Source organism: Andrographis paniculata, unplaced genomic scaffold, assembly GCF_009805555.1.
Source record: "Andrographis paniculata isolate CXL003 unplaced genomic scaffold, ASM980555v1 Contig79END, whole genome shotgun sequence".
In the NCBI taxonomy this organism is placed as follows: Eukaryota; Viridiplantae; Streptophyta; class Magnoliopsida; order Lamiales; family Acanthaceae; genus Andrographis; species Andrographis paniculata.
Window position 1 is genome coordinate 4,775,814 of NW_026137616.1, and position 5,366 is coordinate 4,781,179.

The following is a 5,366-nucleotide window of genomic DNA, read 5'->3' on the forward strand; positions in this document are numbered from 1 at the left end:
GGACGAGGGACCTGGAGTGACGTAAGTTCAAATAAGTGGCCCGTCTTCCGGCCCTTCCCAAGAGTCCGCCCGGTTTGCGCGTCCTGAACTTGCACACCAGTAGAAGAAAATATCACGGTGAGACCTTGATCAACTAATTGACCAATGGAAATCAGATTTAAGGTTAATTGAGGGATACAGTATGTGTCGGGGAGAGATAAGGATGAGGTGGATGTATGTGCGGTATGGGTGATGCGCATATGGGTACCATTGGCAGTAAGGATAGGAGGTAAGGATGGTGCGGTGGATGTGGAGGTCATAAGGCGTATATCAGAGGTCATATGATTACTACAAACAGAATCAAAATACCAAGGAGAGTTACCTGATGTGGTAGACATGGCGGTATTGGAAGATAGAACCTGTTTAAGAAGAGCTTCCAGGTCCTGAATCGTAGGAAGAGCAGGCGCAGGCGCAGCAGAGGCTGTGACAGAGGAGGTACCAGACTGAGGTCCACGAGAATGCCGAGGCTTGTAGTTACTACTGCCAGAGCGAGACGGCCTAGTGGGGCAATACTGTATAGTATGGCCTAAAACATGACAGTAGTGACACTCCACCTTTGGGCAATGACCGAAGTCATGATCAGAGGACTGACATCTTTTGCAACGATGAGAACGACTCTGAGTAGGAGTTCGGGCAGTGACCGCAAGAGCAGAATCAAGCTGAGGAGCCTTAGCTAGGTGGAGACGAGTTTCCTCAAACAGAATCTCCTGAATAGCTGCATCCAAGGTAGGAAGTGGATGCCGATGTAACAAAGAGGCACGAACTGCCTCATACTCTGGACGCAAAGCCATCAAGACTTGAATGAGGCGAAGATAATCAGGACTGATCTCTGCTTGATCCAACCGATGCCAAAGGGGTTGCACTTGGGTAAGGAAGTCGTTGATAGATTGTCCTGGTTCCTGTTTTAGATCGTGGAGAGTGCTCCATAACTGATAATAGTGTGCCAAACCAGTAGCACGGAAGCGGACTGCCAAGAAATCCCACGCTGCCTTGGCAGTGTCAAATTGGGCAAGCTGAACATGGATCGCCGGAATGGAAGTATTGCGCAACCAAGTGAGAATTTGATGGTTTTTACTATCCCAATCCTCCAATTTTTTAATATAAGATTCAACAACTGTGGCGGTAGGCGTAACTTCTCCTATAGAAACCGGAGCAATGGGGGCAACTATATCTCCTGTAACAATTCGCCACAATTTCCGACCTATCAAAAAACTTTTCATCGATTGTGCCCACAAACTGTAATTATCTCCGGACAGAACAACATTGATCGGAATATGTACATCCATCTTTTCCATAGAAAATCAAGAGAAAACAATATCTCAAACCTCAAGCCGAAAGCCGAAACGACAGAAACCGAATCAAACCCGAAACACAAAAAGTCAACCGGATACAAAAAACTGCTCAAACGGAAAAAGTGAAGATACCATCGCGGAGGAAATCAAATTCCGAACATGACGGTGCAAAGATCGCCGCCAACGGCCGCCGCACGGGCCTCCACGCACCGGCGAGGCGTCCGGCCGGAAAACACGTCGGGCGCATGTGAGGCTCACGCGCCGCCGTTCGCCGAACTGTTCCGGTGTCCGGCCGGTCTCGTGACGGCGAAGACGATGGTGGCGGCGGTGACGGTCGGAAGTGGTCGGAAATATGCTATCTGGAATTCGTGGGTTGTTTCGATTTGGTCGGGAAAAAGCATGGCTCTGATACCATGTTACGATTTATGGAATAAACTCTATTTTCATTAAGTCGTAACTAGGGTACAATATTATATTTATACAAGAGATATATTAGGTAGGATATATATATCAATATATAAAATATATATACAATATATATATCAACACAATTAGAATTTTATAATTCATCCATTTCGAAAGAAAGTACTTATTTACTTTTTTTTTTATATGTTGATTTTTTTTTTTTTTATTAGTATTTGGAATTCAAATATTCTCTTAGTACAACCTATGATGAGGTTTGGTCAAAAGAATGGGGTAAGAGACTTTTAGGTAATTTAAAAAGTCTTTAGGATAGATGTTTCATACTGAACACATTTGATGAGAAAAATGAATTCAATCGTGTTAATCCGACCAAAAAATAACATTAATCAAATTAAACTTGAAATATATATATATATATGTGAACAAAGTGTATAAATAAACAATAAAAAATGCATGACAATTTGACAAAAAAAAGAGTAAAAAGGGGATTTAACAAAAATAGAGAGAGCTCAATCAAGTTTGTTTGTTGTTTGATGTGTCTATATTCTCATGATTCAACTAATATATTTATATTTCTTTAATTTTTTTTTTTATAAATATTCTTCTATTAGTATTACGAGATAATAAAGAACTGTCTTTCTGATATAATAATTAATATTCAAATATCAATTCTAAAAAATAAATAAGATTTTTAGAGTTGGACGAAGTATATGTTTTTATATTTTATATTATATTTAAATTATATAGTATATATTAAGGGTATGTTTGTTTGAGGATTGAATTAGTGTTTGAAATTTGAATATAGTTGTTTAATATAATATAAATAAATATTGATGTTATGTTTAATATAAAAAAATAAATAATTTTCATTTGATTTGTTTTTTTAAAAAATGATAAATATTATAAATTTGATAAAATTTTATATAAAAACACACACGGTATAAAACACATCAATTAATAGTACAATTATTTCAATTGCAAAATTTATTATTCAAAAATAAAATTTAAAATTCAAGCTCAAAATCATAGCTAATTTGATATTAAAATAATATATAATGCGATATTTTATTTAAAAAAATTAAATTTTAAAATCCAAATAGTAAAAATCGGTTGTGGACAGTGTGGTAAAGAAAATACTCCAAATTTAACCCCATTTTTAAGTCCAAGCCAAAATGTCAATAACCCTAACCCCAAACCCAGGAACCTTAAACCTAATTCCCAATTTCCCATCTTCCTCTCCTCCTTCCTCCCTTGGACCCTCACTCCTCATCATCTTCTTCTTCCCCTTTTTTGGCTTTTCTATTGTGTGTTCTTTATGCGTTCGGTGACTGAGCCGCATATTGTAAGTAAAGATTTTTTATTTTTTATTTGTCTGTGAATTAACCTTGATTGTGTTTGATTGATTGATTTTTTTTTTTGATTGATTGTCTTTGGCATGTCTGAGAAACAGAGGAATCAGCAAAATGCAACATAGAAGGTCATATAAGATCAAGGCAGCATATTTGGGAACAGAAGGAAAGAGAGGTAAGTTGAGGTGGGATTGATAGGTAACATTGTGTGATATATTATATTTAATTTAATATTAATTTAAGCAGACTGCCTTGAAAAACAACAACGTGATCGGCTCAAAGAAAATCAGCAAACTTATATGTAGCTGAAGATGCAAACGATTCTGGACAGTGGCTGCAATAGCTCTCCATATGTTGTAGACACCGGAAACCTAGTGTCACTACAAGAAATTATCAATTTTGTAATGAAATTTTTTCGTTACTAAATTCACTTTTTCTGTTACTAATGATATTAGAGACGGAATTAGAGATGAGATGAAATTACGTTAGCTACGTGAACTTTAGGAACGAAATTCCGTTACAAATATACTAATTTTATTGTAGTGTGTGTTTAAACCCTGTCTCGCACGGTACATATACATATTTTTTCATTCATCCGGGTAGAGATCTATGATTTGAAGAAAAAGTAAAAGGAGATCCGAGAGCACATTGTGGCATTCCCCTATGAAGCAGGTCAAGATTGGAAACCAGATATATACATAAAGCAAGATAACAGTCGATTATCGACAAGCCCAACATTCCCTAAACGCCTCCCGGGTGGAAATTCGCGGCATTCAATACTTTAGCCTTTGTGTTCAAACTTTCCCCGGTTGACCCAAAATGTATGATCTATGAATATTGTCTAGTAATATTTTTGAGCTAAGAATCGCAATTTTTCTATTTTGTTCAATATATACTAAGTAAATTCTACAATACTGATCTGCCAAATTGCAACCCATTGGTGGATGAATGTGGCTATGAGTACATATAAAGAATTATCTCTTTCTCTATGTTCTTATTTAATTATTATGTAAATCATGCTTACGGTGCGTGTTTAAATTTTATGCAGTTATGGGTCGTCCACTTTGAGATGCTTTTGTGTGTGTGGGAGATATACAGGAAGGAAGCATTTAATTTGGCTAAATATGTTATTTATGTTTGATCAACCTGTAGTACTAGCTCATTCATATGATTATTCTTAAATTAATGTCTCTTTAATATCCATATAATTTGACTTCATTATAAATAATTGGCTGCGTTAGATAGTTTCTCTATTTTCTCATGTTCTACTCTTAACCGAAAGCTTTTTTCCATTTTGTGTGGATTTTTTATTGTTCCCTTCGATGGCATGCCGTGAATGACGTCAATATTAAGCTGTCACTAGTATTTATTATGTCTAGGATTTTGGTGAGTTAAATTTATTTTGTATTGTCAGCATACACAACAATAGCTCAAAAGTTGAAAATAAGCCTTTGCCTTGGTTGTGTGAAAGAAAAATATTCAGAAATTTGTGTTGCCATCATTCATAAGTCTTTGCCTCTGTTTGTTTGCAGTAGTAGTCCGTGCTTAGAACCTAGTGACATATAATTGTCTTATCTCTAGTAGCTGCATAGAAATCTTTATCCCAACATGAAAACATATAATAGGAGATCACCTTCATCTGCCCACTTGATTCTTGTATACAGTTGTATTGTATTTTCCATTCCTTTCAAGGTTTTTTGGATTTCAATTCATTCTTCGGCTACAGAAGGGCTGTACAGGATGGTCGGTAGGTGCTTGATTTCTTGAAACATGGTCTAGACAGTGCAGAGACGAGAGCCTTGACCTAGTACAGTAATATTTACCGATCTTTTCTTTAAAACCATCGAATCAATTTCAATTAAAATGCTTCATCAAAAATTAATTTTTCAGTTGACTTTTATGTTAGTTATTACTCCATAATAATTTTTACAGCTCTCCATTATTGTGCAGGGATACAAATTTAATCTTTAGGCTAAGCTTCTACAGTCATGATTGGAGACTGGAGATTGAAAGAGTTTGGGACGTTATTTTTCCATTTATAGAAAGAAATATCCATTTCATCTATTTGGAATATTTCTATTGGATACAGAAGCCTAAGTTTCTCATGTATGTTCAATCCCGTTTCAATATCTGAAGTAGGTGATTAGTACATTGTTCTTTTCCAATGCCAGACTTCATCACTAGTTTTGTTTAGTGTGCACCAGTATATTTACATGTAATGTAAAAATGGAGTAAATGATTCAACAAGTTAAGGTATTATGTT

At 36.0% G+C, this 5,366-nt stretch overlaps 1 long non-coding RNA gene across 1 annotated transcript; it reads left to right on the forward strand.

The window, feature by feature from the left end:
• The first annotated feature begins 2,958 nt into the window (after positions 1–2,958).
• Positions 2,959–4,248, forward strand: LOC127240624 (uncharacterized). The gene is made up of 3 exons (XR_007836345.1): positions 2,959–3,096; positions 3,205–3,278; positions 3,350–4,248. It is a non-coding gene; the product is annotated as an uncharacterized LOC127240624 (long non-coding RNA).
• The last annotated feature ends 1,118 nt before the right edge of the window (positions 4,249–5,366 follow it).